At 40.6% G+C, this 20944-nt stretch overlaps 1 protein-coding gene and 1 long non-coding RNA gene across 2 annotated transcripts in view; one reads left to right on the forward strand and one right to left on the reverse strand.

Moving 5' to 3' along the window:
• The window catches only part of celf4 (CUGBP, Elav-like family member 4), a 1291869-nt gene that overhangs the window by 1234324 nt on the left and 36601 nt on the right, over nt 1-20944 (reverse strand). The window lies entirely within an intron of this gene.
• Nucleotides 1-20944, forward strand: part of LOC144686358 (uncharacterized) — a 79610-nt gene that overhangs the window by 49922 nt on the left and 8744 nt on the right. Inside the window, exon 2 of the long non-coding RNA XR_013577911.1 lies at nt 10298-10387. This is a non-coding gene — a long non-coding RNA (uncharacterized LOC144686358). The remainder of the gene's footprint in view (nt 1-10297; nt 10388-20944) is intronic.

The following is a 20944-nucleotide window of genomic DNA, read 5'->3' on the forward strand; positions in this document are numbered from 1 at the left end:
GCATGATCGGCGGGTCTGGGATCAGCCGGGGAACAGACCGCCGACTGCGATCGGCCAATTAACGGCCAGACAACGTGAAGCACGCGCTGAGAAGCTCAGCGCTGCCGGGGTGGGGGTGGGAGGAGGGCAGGCGTTGATGTCAATGCGGGTGTGGGCGAGTGCTGAGAGAAAGCTCCCTGCCTCAGGAAGCTGAAGACCTGAAAAGCATTAAATGAAGTTTTTAAATTCAGGAAAAAAATGTTCGAGCATCAGAATCAGTCACCTGAATGTATACATGATAAAAATGCTGTCCATAGATTTTTATTTTCCTTTCATTTCATAACAGAAACCTCATCCTGTCCTTGGTTGAGGTTTCATGAAAAATGCAAAGTCTGCCTGGCCGATTCGCCCATCCGCCAACCGTAAGGTTGGATGGACCATGAAACATCGGAGACAATTGCACCTTTAATTATCTTAATTGGCCTCTTAATTGTTGGCAGGCACGCTTCCAACTTTTGCGCACGCCCGCCGACCAAAATATCGTGCAAGCGTGGGATGATGTTGGGACGCTCACCCGACATCATTCGCGTGATTTCACGTCCAATTGGATCGGTCACGTGACCGCCTTATCAGGGGTAAAATTCTGCCCATAGAATTGTTACAGCACAGAAGGAAGCCATTTGGTCTGTCATGTCTGTGCTGTCCCTCTGAAGGAGCAATACACCCAGTACCGCTCCCCTGTCTTTTCCTTGCAGCCCTGCAAATTTTCCTTTTGAGATAATGGATCCAATTCCCTTTGAAAGCCTCAGTTAACCCTACCAGCATCACACTCGCAGACAGTGCACTCTAAATCCTAAAAACCTGCTATGTGAAACAGTTTTCCCTCATGTAGCTATTGCTTCTTTTGCTAATTACTTTAAATCTGTGCCCTCTGCCTCTTGACTTTTCCACCAATGGGAACAGTTTTTATATCTACTCTGTCCAGGCTCCTCATGATTACCTCTTCAAAGCTCCTTGCAAACTTCCCCTCTCCAAGGAGAACAGTTCTAACTCCTCCAATCTTTTTACATAACTGAAGTTCCTCATCCATGGAACCATCCTCATGAGACTTTTCTGCACCGTCTCTAATGCCTTCACATCTGTCCTAAAGTGTGGTGCCCAGAACTGGACACAATATTCCAGTTGAGGCTGAACTGGTGTTTTATACAGGTTTAACATAACTTCCTTGCTTTTGTGCTGTATAACCCTATTAACAAAACTTAGGGTACCGTATGCTTTATTAACTGCACTCTCACCCTGTCCTGCCACCTTCAATGATTTATGCACATATACATCCAGGTCCCTCTGTTCTGCATCTCCTTTAGGATTGTACACTTTATAGTGTCTCTCTGTGTTCTTGTTACCAAACTGAATCACTTCACACTTCTCTGCATTAAATTTCACCTGTCACTTATCCATCTATTCCAATCTGCCTATGTCCTTTTGAGGTTCTACACTATCCTCCTCATTCATTTCCAAAAATGCCCTAAAACAGGCATTGGGTCCCTCTGTTGCACATGCAAATTAGGGATCTATAGATACTCAGACCCCATTTTGTACCACAGTATTTCAGGCCTCCTGAAGGTGCTGGACATTGGCCCCAACTATGGCTTCATTGTGCCTGTTTTGTGCCTGTAAAACCAGGCACAATAACGCCCATTTTCTACTTCTCTGTTCTAATTCACATCAGCAGAGAAATCACACATCAGCAGAGAAATCACACATCAGCAGAGAAATCACACTGGACAGATTTTTATATAAGTACACACAACTCCCTAGCCAGAATATACATACATCGCTTTGTAAAGCATAAATCCTAAATGATTATGACAAAGATTGAACCCGTAATTCTGTTTGTTCTGCTCTTTTCACTTGTGCAATTAATTATGTTTCACACGTGTTTGGCATTCTGAGCGCATTTTAAACAGGAGTGATTTGTAAAGAATTAAAAATAAAAATAAACGTTATTAATCAAAATTGTCATCTCTGCTGTGTTGTGACTAAAAACATCCCCTGAAACCTACAGATTTGTAGCTGAATCATACAAAACCTTATTCTTATATTTCTTAATTGGGGTTCAATTAATTATAGGCACAAAGAGCAACTCAGTTAATTAATCAACCCACCAGTAACTAGGTCAAAAATGCACTTTAACCTTTCACCTGTATCAACCCACCAACAGTCTGCACAATGATGTTGTTTCAGGATTTTCCTTCACTCTCTATTTCAATCCCACTTTACCCACATACCAGTCCCACTGCCCAGCTTTAGAAAAGGCAGACTTCTGAAGATATACTATCTTTCCTTACAAGCAGCATTTGATGTTGTCACAAAGTTTCAGCTATTCAAGTTTAGTTTAGTCTCTCACCACAAGCAGGTCTACTGACAACCTTAATTAGTTAGCAGGACTACAATTGCTTACAGCCTTTTGTTTAGAAGATTAACCATGCCTTCTGTGCTAACCTAGATAATTTGGACTGGCATCACTTATGCCTCACTCACACCGCCTGAAACACTTAGGTCATAAGTGAGCATTCTCACCTGCTAGTCACTCCTCCAGTTTTGCACTAGCTTTTAGCTAATTCCCTTAGTTCTTATTGTACACTAGTATCTCTTGCATAGAAATAATTGTGGCAAAGATTTCTGTGCCTTGTGAAAAAGTGTGCATGAGTGAAAGTAATATTTTTACACTATTTTAACATGTTTTTTTCAGTGAAATTAACAGTGTGGAATTTCATTCTGTATTTGATCGAATTTACGATAAGGAATCCTAGACATTACTGTGTTGTTCATCTTTATACACGAATGAGGCACAGTAGACAGATGATTTATTAACTCTCCAGAACACGACAAAAGCCTCAATCTGCTATTTCTTATAACTCATGGAAACATCAGAAACGAAGGCGAGAGTTCTATTCGATTAGAACTGAGGGAAGCAAAGATAATTCTTGAAAGTCAATCAGCATTTGTTTTTTCTTTCGAAAACTGCTCCTCTGGATAGGAAGGAGCTGTCTGCTTTATCAGACATGTCAGCTTACCTCTTCTCCTCACAGCGTTTACACACACAAACCTTTTAATGTGACTATCTCTTTCCTGCATGTATCAAAGGATAAGGAAAGCTGCATTCAAACAAAGAATCAAGGGCCTAAAGACTGACACATGAATCTATATTACCCATAAATAAAATCAAATTCAGTATAATGTCCCTGATATTTTGCTTCATCTTTATGTTATTGGCTCAATATTTTTATATTTTCAAAGTTTGGTGAGTTTGGTACATTGCCTGGAGCTATGGTTGTCAACTTCAAAGTGGATTTGAACTCTGGAGACAGAATCAAGTACAGACAGTGTATGGCCCTACAGGATGGCAATTGCTTTGATAATAAGCAATAAGGAATCAGACTGGAAAGAAAAATCAAATATTATCAATGACACAATATGCCAAAAATACAGCTAGAGATTTCATATGAAGCTCCAAACTATTTATCTCTAATGAGTAAACAGCAAAGACGCACAAATAAAAAAATTGAGTTGCAATCTTCATTTCAGATCTGCCAAGCATTTATTTTTAAAGAATCTCAGTTTAAGCTGTCAAAAAATTAAGTTTTTTTGAAGGGGACTCGATATGATGCACATGGGGTCACTGAAGTAATGCATGCTGTGCTGTAAATAACATTTGCTAAGAGACGTTTTGTTTCCCCTATGTCGATGACATTAGGTAAATGGGGGAATATGCCTGGAAGTTTGAGAGTCAGAAATACAAATGAGGCTGGACTTTGCAGTCAGCGGAGAAGCAAAGTGAACACCGCTGACCGTGAAGTAAATCTCACAATCTCACTGGAAAGGATGTCAGCTCTAGTGGTACTTGCAGCTTTCTTTACTGGGCATTCATAGCATGGAGCTGAATGATGTTGTCAGGCTGCACAAGCAGCCTATCACATTAACGAATTTTCACAGGGCTCACAAACAAGAAATGGAAAGCACCAAAATAAAATCACGTGTTTTTTTTTCTTGAAAACACAGAGCAAATTAAAGATGGGGAGATACATGTGGGATGAACGTAGAAAATAAAATATTCTGAAAAAAACTTCTAGTAAAAGCTTTAAAAATCTACTAATTGATCATTCAACAGGCCACGCAATTATGAAGTTCTTTTTTTCAAGGTCAGTTCTGTTGTTCATCAAATTTTATGAATCACATTATCATTAGAAGCCCACTTACATCTGATTGAACAAGGCATAACTTTTTAAGGTACTTCAAATGGTGATATGGCAACAAGAAATTTGGAATTCTTGCTGATTTCAGTGTATAACAGACAGCAGCAATGAGCCATCTTGCAGATTGACTAAACCACTAGACAGTGAATAGTCACTGTGCTCAAAGTTCTTTTCTCTGAAATATTTTAAGATACAACACAATAAACTTCCTTATTTAATCATACAAATTGCTAATCAGAAGTTGAGAATGTGTGTGTATGGATGCATGTGGTGTGGGTGGGGGAGAGGCATTTTTGATGCCAGATGATCCAATGTTTACGGGAATGATTTTTTTAAGGATGATTTTGATTTTATCTTAATCAGAAACGGTGTGATTTTTAAAGCTAAGGGGAAGAATTTTATGGGCCTCCCTTGGCAGGGTTGCAGGAGGAGGTACCCCCATGAAATTCCACAAGTGGCCTTCCTGAAGCCTACCCGTCCATGCCCACAATTTTACGGGATGGCGGGGTGGTGGTGGGTGAGAGTGGCCCACCGTTTCCCCAATTGAGTTCTTTAAGTGGCCAAAGGAGAGGAGGAGCACATCCATTAGGTGCTCCCTTTCAAGGTGGGGCTCCCCCACCCTAGGGTGGGCCCCCCTGTATGGTTCCTCTTGCTTATCTTGTGAGACCCCGGACTCACCTTGTTCTCTGGGCTCCGGCACTAACTCTGGGGGCTGCTTGTAGTTCCAGCAGTGGCCACCAGTCTGAGTGGTGCTGCTGGGACTACAGAGTCACTGAGGCAGGACTTCCTGCTGAGTGAGGGGCAGAAGTCTAATCTCCAGACACTTAAATAGCTGAGGGCAGCCCTGATCAGCAGCAATGCGTTCCCCACCAACTTCTCCAGTGGTTGGGTGGGAATCCTGCCACCAGAAAATTTCTGCCCAATGTATTGATGAAATTTGTTTAGCAAATTTTTGTCATGGCATGATAAGGAACATTTCTCCACATACTCTCTAATGATATGTATTGTCAATTGCAGTGTAATAGACCATACATGAACTTTTAAAATTAATTCATGGGATGCGGTGTCGCTGGCTAGGACACCATTTATTGCCCATCCCTAATTGCCCTTGAGAAGGTGGTGGTGAGCTGCCTTTTTGAACTGCTGCAGTCCATGTGATATAGGTACACCTATAGTGCTGTTAGTTGGGGGAAGTTCCAGGATTTTGACCCAGTGACAGTGAAGGAACGACGATATAGTTCCAAGTCGGAATAGTGAGTGGCTTGGAGAGGAGCTTCCAGGTGACGGTGTTCCCATCTATCTGCTGCCCTTGTCCTTCTAGATGGTAGTGGTCATGGGTTTGGAAGGTGCTGTCTAAGCAGCCTTGGTGAGTTTCTGCAGTGCATCTTGTAGATGGTACACACAGCTGCCACTGTTGGTTGGTGGTGGAGAGAGTGAATCTTTGTGGATGCCAATCAAGTGGGCTGCTTTTTTCTGGATGGTGTTGAGTTTCCTGAGTGCTATTGGAGCTACACTCATCCAGGCAAATGGACAGTATTCCATCACATTCCTGACTTGTGCCCTGTAGGTGGTGGACAGGCTTTGGGGAGTCAGGAGCTTAGTTACTTGCTGCAGGATTCCTAGCCTCTGACCTGCTCTTGTATCCACAGTATTTATATAGCTAGTTCAGTTCAGTTTCTGGTCAATGGTAACCCCCAGGATGTTGAGATTGTTGAATTCAGCGATGGTAATGATATTGAATGTCAAGGCTATTGAATGCCATTGTATGCTACAAATGAAAGGCTCAGATGGGCTGAGACATGTGAAGGTTGAATATTCTGATTACTTTAATGGTACTTTATGAGGATGCAACATCATGTGCACTCAGCCATCTATGATGTCTTTTAAAACATGGACTGTATTGTTCAACCGATCAGATAATAAGTCATTTGGTAGTACAGAACTTGAGTATTGCTGCAAAATGGCACGTTGTCAAAGTTTTTCATCTTGTATTCATAAGGACAATTTGCAAGAATCCAAAATGTAAAGTGAATAACAATTTATACTTCATTGCAAGAGAGTACTGATTGGTTAGCAAGTGGACTCTGATTGATAGAGGCATTGCCATGGAGAATGCACCAGTTAACTGATAACTGACAGCTAACGACAAGCTTTGTTTAAATTCAAACCAGGCAGGTTGACTCTGATTGGTCAAGGCATTGCCCTGGGTAATGAACCAGAGAATGGCTGTCACCTATTTTGTTTAGTTGAAACAGGTTCAATATGTGTACATGTTCTTTCTGTCTGCAAATAACAGGGCCCTGTGCATTGATATATGTAGCTTCTAGCATGTGTAAGTGAGCCACACTGTGAGCCCAACGGATAATCTTGAATTGGTTGTCAGCGTAATTCTTAGCACACTCAGGATTTTTTAGCAAATGTTGTCCAATCGTGGGGTCACATCTAATGTTAGACACTGTTTTGAATTTTGCAACCTGGCTGGGCATGGTTGGTAATTGTCTGTTGCAAACAGTGGCTAGGACATGCTGTTTGACACAACCCCCCATCTTTGGGATGAACACCCTAACATCACACAGGCATTGAAATTCACATACCGCATTACTCATTTATGTAAAAGGCAGAACATTTTTTTTTGCTTTATGGCAGAATCCTGTTAGTAGCGAGCACCACTTGTGTTGCCACTGCATAGTTGCAGCATGAAATGTCTAGCTTTACCTGTTGCTCAAATTTTTGAGATAACTTGCCCTTCCAGGGTGACTTGAGGTAGACTGGGCACTTCTCAGGATCGAAATTGGCAGCCTTAGGCCCATTCATGAGTTTGCGTGTTATACTGCAAGCAATTATCTGATCAGAGTAGTCATTGTCTCACAGGATGGCTTTGATGTGCTGTATTTCAGCTTCAAGCTGGCATAGTGAGCAAATGGCTCAGGCCCTATTTACGAGGTTGCCGACAAGGCCAATCTTATAGCACATGAATTGTAAGAATCCCAACATGTATATTGACAAGTGAAGATGGGCTTGCGGTAGATGGTAGTAGAGAACCCCCTTGCAAATTTCTGAACAAGTACGTCAAGGAAAGGGAGATCATTTGACTGCACCATTTCAAAGGTGGAATGTGTGTAAGGAAATTCTTACAAGCAGCTGTAGATTCAAAAGTAGCAATGTATCATCTACATATCAGAAATATGCAAGGGGTAGGAGGTTAGTTGTCATTCCATCAAAGGCACATTTCTTGTTGACGCTAACAATGATGTTTGTGAGAGCTGGGCCTAGAGGGGGTCCCAGGGCAAAATTATCTATTTGGGCATACATGATGTCATTAAAACGGGTCTCAATTGTGCGAGTTGGTAAGTTCATATGTTTAATGAATATTGATTCATGCCATGGCGGCAGGTCTCAATCGCTATGATATAGAGCTTCAGTACAAATGTCTATGGCTTCCATGAGTGGTACATTGGTGAATTGGCTAGCAATGTCAAATGAGCACATGGACATCGCATCACAATTGACATGCAAGTCCTATATGGTTTTTACAGGAAGTATAAACTGTTGTCCCCTTTACATTTGGTATTCTTGCGAATTGTCCTGATGAGCGCAAGGCAAACTGCTTCGACAACATGTCTTTTTCCAGCAATATTAAATAATACTTATTCTGTACATCAGAATATCAGAATAGACTGATTATTTAGCTTTAAACCATTGTATATACTTCATGCACAGGTTATTGAAAGTCACTGAAAAAAGACCTCTTAAGAAACACTATTCCACCACTACGTTAATCAAAGGTAGGAAGCTGATTTAACCTGATTACATGAATCACTGAAATTTGTGAAAAAACTTACATTTCTTAATATAATCCATTATTCCAGAGCATTTAGAAACAAACAGGTTAATCACATTGAGCCAGCATAGATTTTTTTTAAAAAGTCATGTTTGAAAAATTTAATAGAACTTTTTGAAGAATTGACCAGTTAGAGAATTAAAAGGGATGTAGCAGATGTAGTCTACATGAAAAAACTATTTTCTCTGGTGAACTAATCAGTAACAAGTGTTCATCAATTTAAAGTTGTCACTCACAGCGAGTGTGCATCACTCTAAATTTTATGAGCAATGCCGTGAAACTATACCAAAAGAAATAGAGAACTGGACCGTATTCGTAGGATTATTCAATATAAAACATAACACACCATTTTGTGCCTGGGCTTATCTGGAGTGCTGTACCCAGTTTGCTTGCAGTACTTAGTGGGTGATATTGAGGTTTTAGCAAGGGCTATGAGGAAGGCCACAAGATTGATTCCTGGTTTAAACTACTTTAGTTATTCAAATAGGCTTAAAAGCAGGGTCTATTTACTTTCGAGTAGCACACAATCAAGGGAAATTTGATTGATGTCTTCAAAATAATGAAGGGACTAGACTGTGTCCACACTGACAAATTATTTCAATTAGATAGGGTTGGAAGGATCAGGAATCATGCTTATAAGATATGCAAAGGTAGAAATAGATTAGATGTTGGATGATTCTTCTTTTCCCAGAGAATAGATCATCTTGGAAACAAGTTCCTGGTTCACACAGGGAATGCTGGTTTGTTGTACACATTCAAAGGTGAGCTGGACCGAATGATATTTTCCAGATATTTTTTCTCTTTAATTGAGTTTGGATTTTTATCTCTTTGCTGCCTCTCTCTCATGGAGATTACATGGCTCCTGGTGGGTAGGGCAGCGACTATTTGTGATGCGTAGGATACACTATGATATGGACAGGTGCTCTTTTCCTATCAGACGTTTCCTCATGTTTGAGAAAGACAAGAGGAAATTTATTTTTGCAGTTTAGCCATTGGTACTCTGGATGTTTTGGGCAGGAAGTGGTTGTGACTGAGACCACTGGTTCTTTTATGGTCAAACTGGATAATTACTTGATACAGAGCAAGGGCTATGTGGACTCAGCAGGGCTGTGGGATTCATTTTTGATTGCTCTAGGAAAAGCCACACAGGCATTATGGATTGAATGGCTTCCTTTGTGCTAGAACCTACATGGTTTCATGTCTCCTGTAGTGTCATGAGATCTTTGTATCCTGTACCAAAACTTTATTTTTTATAAACATGTTTCTACTTTCTCACAAAGATCAAATTCATTATTTCTGTTTATATCTAGCATCAGCAGACTGTTTCTCCCGATACATTCTCAGTGGAATTGAAGGGATGCAGTAGTAGGGAGAGTGATCAACAACGTCCACTATGCCAATGACACCATACTTATAGCAACAAATGAAGAGGACTTGCAAAAATCAATTGATTAATCAGTCGTAAAGGAAAATGGTAGATACAGGCTTACACTCAACTGCAAGAACACATACACTATGGTAATGGCAAAGAGAAAGAATATTCCAGTATGCAACCTCAAGTAAATGGAATCAAGTTAGAACATGCCTATCCATTCAACTATCTAGGAAGCACAGTAACATCAAAAGTCAAAAGCAGCACTGAAATCCAGAAAAGAACTGGACAAAAGTGTTTTTACAAAATTAAGCAATATTCTAAGAAATGTCAGGCTGAGTCTTGAAATGAGAATGCGTGTACTAAAATATTTTGTCTGGTCAGTAATGAATCATAAATTTGAAGCTTGGAGCATTGAGAAAGAGGAAGAAAAGAAAATCAACAACTTCAAAATGTGCTTAAGAAGGATCCTAATGGTAAGCTGGGTGGAGAAAAGTATGAACGAAGTAGCCCTAAATGAGGCCTGAAGAACAAGAGAACTCTTATCAAAAGAAGAAAAATTGAGTCCTTTGGACATGTTATCCATGCAGAAGGGTTAGAGTGCCTAATCACCACCAGAAAGATTTACAGAAGAAGAGCAAGAGGCTAACAGCAAAGGAAACAGCAAGACAACATTAAAGACTAGCTTAACCAGAACTCCAACAATGAGGTCATCCACTGTTGCTATGGTCAGAAAGTTTGGATGACCATGGTTGCCTATGCCACTTGTAATGGCATTTAGATGACGATGACAGCCTAGCATCTATCAAGTCTTGACATAAGCACTGTTTCTTCTTCTTAATTCACCAGAAAAAGTGCAAGAGCTACCAATATTGGCTCCCAAGTCCTGCTGAATGATAGGTTGCCCTGACCTGAAGTCCACAATAAACAGTTTGGAAGGTAGGCTTTCTAACACCTGTGTTATTGAGGCACCCTGCCTGTTGTTACTCAAAAGTTTATACGTTTTATGATCAAGACTGACTTTCCTTAGTTTGCATGAAAATAATTTCCAGTTATTGTCCACAAACTTTCCCCTAGTTTATTTCAGCTAAGATAGTTTGGAGGAAAAATAATTAGGGCATGAGCTAAGTACACCCTCAGAAAAGGAAGGTGTCCATAAATTGAAGCTATTTTTTAAGCCAAAGTGTTCACAGCTGTTCACTATAGAAGAAGGTCTTAATTATGCTTCTGTTACCATAGCAATATTTGATAATAAGCAGTGTTTCTAAGACAGGATCTCATACTGCGCTCTAATCTCCAAAGAATAGAAACCAAACATATTATTTTAAAAAGGTACCTTTTGTGTTTCTCTTATGTTGTCATGTTTTATGATCCAGAGTCCCATCTACACTGACTTTTCCTTTATTTTACAAGTGAAAATACTGTTACTCAAAGCCCAAGAGCAGCATACCACACAAACTAGTGTGATTCTGCACTCTCAGGGGATTTCACTTTCAATAGGAAAAAGGAATCAAGAACATATTTTAAAAGGGATCTCAAAACTATTTTTAAATTAGCTAATTTTAGACAGGAGACTTGTAGAGTATCACAACTTAGCTTTAAGTTTAATTAATCAAATAGATTTATTAAATAAAAAATGAAAAAATTGATAAATAACCATAATAGACATTCACTATAGAAATTAGTTCCTTGAAAGCAAAATAACAGGTCACAATTCCAGCAATTTTTTAAAAAATTGCATTTTAACTATGCAGTGATTCTTTTCTTATGTCTTATCACTGCATAACTTAACTCTTGAAAGTTCCAAACAGATTTTTTTCAAGTCAATTCCACCCAGCCTAACTCAGCTTAACTCAGACATATATATATATTCTTCCAATCGTTGGGATATTAATAACTGACAGCCGGGTTCAAAAGCAACTGACTGTCACACACACAACTGAATAAATCACACAGTACTGCCAGAATTTTCAGGTCGGTGAACGGTGACGGAGCCCGCTCGCCGGTGCGTAAAATGACGCGTGGTGATGTCGGGCGTGAGTCCCAACGTTCCCGCGTGTCATTCAGATTTTCAGTTCGGCGGGTGTGCAGCCGACTCGGGTGCGTGCCCGCTGAACTGTCAAAGGCTTATTAAGGCCATTTAAGTATCAATTAAAACAATAAACTGAGCTGCCCATCCAACTTTAAGGTTGGCGGGCAGGTGAAGACCCCAGGCGGCGTTTGCATTTCTCAAGGAACCTCATCCACAGGCGGGATGAGGTTTCATGAAGGTATTTAAAGTTTTATAAAGATTTTTAATAACATTCATAGACATGTCCCAGTTCATGTGACACTTTCACATGAGGGGACCTGTCTTAATTTTTTTTTCTTTATTAAAATTTTCAGAACTTACAGTAATCTGCCTGAGGCAGCCCTGTGCCTCAGGGGGATTTCTGCGCTCTTTCGCGCGCATGCACAAAAGAGCGCACTCCCCGACTCAGGCAACCCCCCCCTCCACCCACACAGGTAGCGCTTCTGGGCACGCGTCACGCTGGACGGGCCTTAATCGGCCCGCCCAGGTAAAATGGCGGTGCGCAGCCAATCGCAGGCAGCAATCGGCTGTGCACCCGCCCACGCCCACTCCCGCCCAACTCCCCCGACTGGGAGAAAATTCGCCCCATATGTGTTTGTTTGAATGTGGTTGGACTCCTTCCTCAAGCCTGGAGTTTAAAAACCCATTTGAACTCATTTGTGTCAATCTACAGACCTCTCAGAAATTTGCTGCCTGCCTCTTTAAGGGTGGTCTTTCTTCTATCACATGACAACATGTTGCTTTTCCACCTCCCACTACTGGAGCACAGCCAACTGTCTAGACAGCAATTTCTTTGTACTTCTGAAACTGTCAGTATGCCTGTTCACCTTGTACCCATTATAATCTCTCTTCCTTGTTTTTTCCCAACATCTGTTAGAATTGCTAGAATCCATTATTAAGGAGGTTATAGCTGGATATTAGAAAACCATAATGTGGTCAGGTAGAGTCAATATGGCTTTGTGAAAGGGAAATCATGTTCAACTAACTTATTAGAGTTTTTTGAGGAGCTAACAAGTAAGTTGAATAAAGGGGAACCTGTAGACATGGTGTACTTGGATTTCCAAAAGGAATTTGATAAGGTGCTACCTCAAAGGCTACAACATAAGATAAAAGAACATGTTGTAGGGGGTAATATATTAGCATGGATAAAGGATTGGTTAGCTAACAGGAAGCAGAGAGTAGGAATTTTTTTTTGGGTTGATAAGCTATAACTTACCACAGGGATCATTGCTGGGGCTTCAACTATTTACGATGTACATCGATGATTTGGATGAAGGGATCAAATGTATGGTAGCTAAATTTGCCAATGACATCAAGACAGTTGGAAAGTAAGTTGTTAAGAGGATGTAGAGAGCCTGCAAAGTGATATAGACAGGTAAAGTGAGAGGGTAAAAATTTGGCAGAGTATAATGTAAGAAAATATGAACTTATCCTTTGACAGGAAGAATGGAAAAGCAGTATATTATTTAAATGGAGAAACATTGCAGAGGAATCTGGGTGTCCTGGGACATGAATCACAAAATGTTAGTACGTAGGTACAACAAGTGATTAGGAAGGTAAACAGAATGTTGGCATTTATTGCAAGGGGAATGGAACATAAAAATGGGAAGTTTTACCACAGCGGTACAGGGCCTTGGTGAGACCACATCTGGAATTCTGTGTGCAATTTTAGGCTTCTTATTTGAAAAAAGAGATATAGGGCAGGATTTTCGGGTCATCGGATGGGCCCGGGAGTGGCCGGGAAACGGTCCGCCGCCTGTGATTGGCCCCTGACTGCGATTTCAAGCTGGCTGGCCAATTGACGGCCAGCTAGCGTGAAAGGCGCGCTGAGAAACTGAGTGCTGCTGGGGTGGGGATGGCAGGAGCGCAAGCGCAAAAGTCTGCGCATGCGCGGGGGAGTGGGCACTGAAAGCTCCCTGAAGGCAATGAGCTGCCTCAGGTAGCTGAAGAATATTAAAAGCAAAAATAAAGATTCTGAAAATGTGCAAAATATGTCCCCATATAGGAATCACTGACATGAGCGTAAACGTTATAAAAATTATGTCAAAAATGTTTTATTTTTTAAAATTAATCTTGGAAACCTCATCCCGCCTGTGGGTGAGGCTTCCTAAAAAATCCAAAGGCCGCCTGGCCAATTCGCCAACTGCCAACCATAAGGTTGGACGGGCAGTGAAAAATAGGTTTTAAATTAATTGGTTAATGGCCTAAATAGGCCTCTTAATTGTTGGCGGGTGCGTTGCTGACTCTAGCGCGTGCCTGCCGACCAAAATACCTTACGAGTGCACAATAACGTTGGGACGCTTGCCCAACTTCATCGTGCACTATTTTATGCCCGATCGGGTTGGGCACACGCCCGCCCGGGGGACACAAAACCCTGCCCATAATTGCGTTAGAAGGAGTACAGAGAAGGTTAACTTGATTCATTCCTGGGATGCAGGGCTTATCCTACAAAGAAAGGGTGAACAGTTTGGGCCTATACCCATTGGAGTTTAGAAGAATGAGAGGTAATCTTACAGAAACTTATAAGATCCTGAGGTGACTTGATGGGGTAGGTACCGGGAGGATGTATCCACATGTGGGGGACTAGACCTAGGGGACACAGTTTAAAAGTAAGAGGTCTTTTAAGACTGAGATGAGGAGTGTTTTTTTCCTCTCGGAAAGTCATTAGTATGTGGAATTCTGTTCTCCGGATAGCAGTGGAGGCTGTGTCATTTAATTTATTCAGGGAAGAGTTGGAGAGATTTTTGATAGATGAGGGGGTCAAGGGTTATGGGGTAAGACAGGAAAGTGGATTTGAAACACAACCAGATCAGCCATGTTCTTATTGAATAGCAGAGCAGACTCTAAGGGCTGAGTGGCTTACTCCTGTTCCTAAGTCCTATATTCCTATGAAACACAGCAAGAAGAAACAGAAAAGAATGGAGATCCAACAGCTAGTTCCCTCTGCTTCAGAACATGCCCCTACATTCTCACACATGCCATCATTTATCCTCTTCCTCCCACTCACCAGCCCAGATGGAGTCACCCAGAATGAAATAGAGAGGGTAAGATGAGGACATTGCATGGGCTGAAACATAAAACATGGCTGTGCCAGAGGAGTAGGGGATGGAGAAGATGAATGAGGGCCCTAAGAAAAGATTAATGAATTGTCATTTCCTACCTGAAGAGCCTGTGGACTCTAACCTCATGGGTCCTGTTTTGAAAAGCATGTCCTGCTTTCTACCCTTAATTAGCACATTCCTTCGATAATATCACCGCCTTCAGCACCTCTTTGGTCTTTTGTCTGTGACAGATTTTGGTTATCTCCACCTATCACTGGCTCTACTTGTCCCATCCCCCCTTAAACCAGCTTATATTTCACCTCTCTTCTATTTTTACTTAGTTCTGTTGAAGGGTCATTTGGACTCGAAACGTTAACTGTGCTCCTCTCCGCAGATGCTGCCAGACTTGCTGAGTTTTTCCAGGTATTTTTGCTTTTGTTATGGACTTTCATTGGATTGGTCCATGATTACACTTGGAAAAATAGTTTGTTGTAGCACTGACTGCTTTGCTACAGGGACTAGTTGAGGCAGATGCAGTTGCACAAAGTGGTTTGCTGTTGCTTTCTGCAGTATGGCTGACCTGGAAACTCTCTCACACTTACCACCTGCCATCTGGCATTTTGGAAGGATTTACAGGCCGATAATCAACCTGTTTGGCCATGTTATGAACACACCTTCCATGATCATCAAGTCCTGAAGTGAAACCTAAACCCAGAGCTTCCGGTCCAGAGGTAGGGATCTTACCATTGCACCACAAGACCTCCTCAGCCCATAAAAACTAGTCAGTTGATTCTCAAATAAACAGACTTTTGCCATTGAGATCTGGGGTGCTGGACTGGAAAGTGAGATATTCTCTGGCCTCCAAGCCATTGATACTGATATCTGACTATTAGATCTTACTAGAATTATTATCATTCCTGATTTGTGGGCAGCCAGAACCAGGGTCCAGTACCTGTCACATGGCTGTATTCTGCTCGCATACTGTTAGGATCTCTCAGGATAACACATGGCAGAAAGAAAATAGGGCTAGGGTGCTGAAGTAGTAGCAAGTGTGCAGGTAGGCCCTTTCCAATACTTACCTGCATGGGATAAGGTCCATCTCAATATCAAGGATGCATTATAAACACACCCACCCTGCAGAAACTGGATAAGCAGGCAATTAAGATTGCCTGGTTATTCCAAGAGCTGGGAATAGGAAGTCTTTCAGCCCAGCAATTCTCCACTGGCTCTTTGATAGAACAATCCAAAATGAATTCCACAGCCCAAGCTTTTACCACATTCCTGTATCTTCCTCTGTTTCAAAAGTTCATGCAGCTGCATCTGCCTCAACTAGTCCCTGTAGCAAAGCAGTCAGTGCTACAACAACCTATTGTGTTTCTCTGTCTTCACCTCATTAGTGATCATTTTAAATTGATGACCTTTTGTCACTGACTCACCATCTACCAAATCACCTCTATTCCTGTGGAAACCATCGCAATATCTCTTGTCTATTTTATAATTATATTTTAACCATCCCTAGTATCACCATACTAAATCTATGTTGTATGCTTTCTATAGCTTGAATGTTTTTTTCTATATAGAGGTGCACAAAACCGCATGCAGTGCTTTAATTGCAGCCAAACCAATATTTTGCATGAATTCATCATTACTTCTTTACTCTTGTACTTTTATTTGTAAAACCAACATTTGGTTGGCCTTTTTAAACAGCTATATCTATTTGCTTCTGCGCCTTCAGAGAATTATATACCTGAATCCCCTTAGTCTCTCTGATCATCCTCCAATGTCTGCACTCATTCTTTCTTCCTTCTGCCAAATTGTATTACCTCACAATTATCCACAATAAATTTCACCTGCCAGCTGTATAGCCATTCTATAAACCCATCTAGTCTTCCAGAAATCTCTCACAGCCATCGGTGGTTACCTAGCCTCCTATGTTTCTATCCTAAGCCAATTTTGAGATTGTGTTTCCCATTTCCAAATTGTTTATTTGTAAAAAAAAACATAAGTGGAACCATCACTGGCTGCCGGGATACAAAACTTTCAAATTCTTTTCAATCTGGGCAACATCCACTTCCTCTAACTCTTTGTTTTCTGCCTGCCAATCAACATTTTTATCCATGCTGCCACATTTCATTACATAGTATATACTTGAATTTTTTGAAAAAGTCTGCTTGTGAAATACCTTGTAAAATGCCACCTGAAAGTCCATATACTGTATGGTACATCTATTGTATTCCCTTCTTAAATCCATTAGGTCATATGTTCAAAAAGCTCTATTCGTCAAGTAGGACATGCCTTTAACAAATCTGAGTTGACTGTCCTTGCTTTGCCCATGCATTTCTAAGCATTTACTAATTTTATCTCAAATTATGAATTTTAAGCATTTGTCTGCAACTAACAACTGCATTTTCACTTAGTTTTCAAGTGTGCCACAGAGTCTTGTCAAATTTATTTTTAAAATGCTAAAATATCTGAATGATGCCACAGCTGTTTATGCCCAAGCACACTTATCATTCACAAAGCAATAAAATAAGGATCTTCAAAATGCTCTGTGAACATTATACTATTCATATTAGCATAAATATTGACAGCAGAAAAAGAAAGGACACAATAAAGGCAGAAGGCAAAGTAATGAGTTTCAGAAAATACTCTAAAATCACATCAACGATTCAGTACTTTTCTGCCTTATCGTTTGACTCTCTGCAATCCTCTTTAACTACTTTTGCTGGACGTACCTCCATTCAACATTCATTTACCTTACACTAGTCTTTCCAGAATGTTCTGTATAATTCTAATTCTAGATGAACTTACAATTTTGCAAAGTTTCTACATTAACAAAACAAAACAAAACAAAAAAAAATCAATTGCTATTGTCAGCACCAATAGTTAACTTGTATATTAAGATGTTAAAATTTTTGGCCGACTATTGTAGAAACCTTGGTTGGCCTGAGGAGAATAGTAAGATCATCTGAATTTTATTGAAACAACTAAATCATCATTTTTTATACAAAATTTTCAAAATAAAAATGTACCCTTATAGGAAACAGGCCAAATTTTGAGATTAAGGGTGAATGAATACTGCCAGTGCTATAGCACTTACACAATAACCTGCTCACTGATGCTCAGCTTAGGTTCCATCAGCGGCACTCGGCTCCTGACCTCATCACAGCCTCTGACCAAACATGGACAAAAGAGCTGAATTCTGGTGGTGAGGTGAGAATGACTGCCCTTGACCTCAATGGAGTGTTTGACCAAATATGACCTCAAGGAGCTCGCTAAAACTGAAGTCAATGGAAATTAGTGGGAAAGCTCTCCGCTGGTTGGAGTCATACCTAGTACAAAAAAAGGTGGTTGTGGATGTTGGAGGTCAATCATCTCAATCCCAGGACATTGTTGCAGGAGTTCCTCAGAGTAGTGTCCTCGGCCCAGCCATCAATGCCTCATCAATGATCTTCCCTCCTTCATAAAGTCAGAAGTGGGGATGTTCGCTGGTGATTGCATAATGTTCAGCACAATTCACGCCACCTCAGATACTGAAGCAGTCCGTGTCCATTTGCAGCAAGACCTAGACAACATTCAAGCTTGGGCTGATAAGTGGTAAGTAACATTCGCACCACACAAGTGCAGGGCAATGACCATCCCCAACAGAATCTAACCATCTCCCCTTGATATTCAATGGCATTACCATCACTGAACCTCACCCCCCTCCAACCTAAATATTCACACCCTCCACCACTGATGCACAGTGGCAGCAGTGTGCACTATATACAAGACGCAATGCAGCAACTCACCAAGGCTTCTTCGACAGCACCTTCCAAACTTGTGACCACTAACAATTAGAAGGACAAGGGCAGCAGATGCATGGGAACAACACCACCTGGAAGTTCCCTTCCAAACCACAAAACATCCTGACTTGGAACTATATTGTCATTTCTTTACTGTCACCAGATCAAAATCCTGAACTCTCTTCTCAAGGGCATTATGGATGGGCAACAAGCAATGCCCACATCACATGAAAGAATAAAGAAAAACGTAGATGTATTTAAGGGAAGGTAGGTAAACCAGATGCCATGGTGGGATTTGAACCCATGCCCCAGAGTATTAGGCTGGGCATCTGGATTACAAGCCCAATGACATTACCATTACACCACCTCCTCCTGTTCATCCAATCTTTTTTTAAATTTAGTTTTAAAAACTTTTGAAATATGTACAAAACTGGGGATGCCATGCAGTAAGGTTGGACTGTCAATTGTTGTTGTTAGAGCCCTGTTGTATAGAACACATGAGGGCATTAGAGGTGCAGAACAACTATAATGTAAGTATGCCACTGTTTAAGTAGGCATGTTTGATAGGTACAAGCTAATAGTGCTCCACGAAGGACAATGACCCAACTCTGAAAGATCTTTCTCTGAGAAAGGATCTTTGGTATTCCCTTGACCCATTGAATCCACACGGACTGTCATCAAATTATCCTGACCCCAAAAGTGCTCTGTGTTCTCCTATAACTACCCTGTGCCAAAATTGTATGACTTAATAAATTATATGTAAATATATATTATTTACAAATAATTAACAACTAGTTAGATGACTTTAAATGGTATAGTATTTTGCTATACAATCTCTCCTGAGGGTGGAATTTTCATCCTCAGCAAGGTATATATAATGGGTGACATTAGATTGCCAAATTTTCCTTCCCATTTAAGTCAATAAAGAGTGTAGAATGGCTAACAGATCTGATATTACTTGTTTTACAGCACTAATTTGAAAATTCTGGTGTTAGTTTTGTAATTTGCCATATGAATTTATATCCATTCATTCATGAGTGCTCTGCCCAAAGTCAGATCCTTGGGCTCATTGTCTGTTGACGTTTCATCCTGAACTGTTTTCTTGGCAGTTTGGCAAGTCCCAAGTCTATCTCAAACCCACACTGTTGGTGTTATTCTAAACCATATGATAGCCATCTAGCCAACTATGCTATCTTGCCTCACTATAGATTAATATATAATACAGGAAATTAATACACATTGCATGCTTATTAAATTGTATAGGTACCATCTTCACAATGTAAAAGTGAGTCCTATGGATTTTGTTTCCCAAAGTGCTGAAATCTCACTATGAACTATTAGTGTACAAAATAGAATAGTTTCATAATGAAATCTTTCAATCTGTTTAATAGAGATGCTAACATATTTAAAACAAATGGGTTACCAATTCAATCAAAATTGCGGACCAAAGAATTTCATGCAAACACATTAAATTCACCCAGCATGATGGATGAAAAAACTGATCAGGTGGAATCTAAAGGTTCTGTTTTTACTAGTCAAAGTGAGAAGCAGGCTCCAGTAATGATTGAGTGACAGGGTCAACAAAAACACTCTTAGTTAATATTCATATAATATGGGAAGAAATAAAATAAATGCATGAATATATTTATTGTTGAGATGAATGTACAAATGCTAATTTTTCTGCCCTAACTCATCTAATGTAAATGGCATTATTAGTGCCTGAAGGAATCTGTCAAGACTCGAAGTAAGATGTTGTCATCATACACTTGAAACATATGCTGTAGTGTGGTCATTTAAAATTATAATATGGATTCAATTGGCAATTCCACTATCGAGAAGGGACAGCACAATAAGTTTTAGTATTGCTGGGCTTGAGAGGGAAAGATCAGCCTGAATTCCCACTCATAATGGTGCTCCGATGCTCCATCCTGTGAAGTGAGCATTCTGGACATCAGGTGAGGACATTGTTGGACTTGGCTGTGATGTCCATTGTGGTGAGGCAGTTTGCCAACATTCAGCGTCAGAAATTCTAAGGGTGCTGCTGTACTATCAGAAGTGCAATATGGTGGAACTTCTCCCCACTGCTTTCACCTGTCATATTACAGGAACAGGGTTAAATAAATAACAGGGCTGGATATCCACTCCTCTAGTGGCACAACAGAGGTGCCTGTGGATAACTGATTGGGCTGAAGGAAACAGAGTCAATTTCTTTTTGTGCTTCCAACACTGAGTATCAGTGAAATAGTGCACATTTATTTTATTTGGGCCTATACATTCTTTCATCCCTATGAAGATACTATCATTGGTGAGTTACTGAGAAGAGGCCAGATGGTTCTGCATGTGGAAGGAGGCAAAATAATTCACAGAACACTATCTTGTACACCTTTTCACAGGCAGATAAATTGCATCTCCAGCTGATTTCATGGTTTCCCAGTTTCCTATCACTCTGGACTGACTCTCTAGACAGTCAGAAGCTGTGTCATTCATCCCTAATGAAGCTGTTCTGTGGAGCAAAGGGTTGTTCCCTGTCAGTGACACCATATAGAGGCCTAATAATGAGTGAGAGAGACCACAACTCATGTCTCACTTTATTGGTGAG

This window comes from Cetorhinus maximus, chromosome 1, assembly GCF_964194155.1.
Source record: "Cetorhinus maximus chromosome 1, sCetMax3.hap1.1, whole genome shotgun sequence".
Lineage (NCBI taxonomy): Eukaryota > Metazoa > Chordata > Chondrichthyes > Lamniformes > Cetorhinidae > Cetorhinus > Cetorhinus maximus.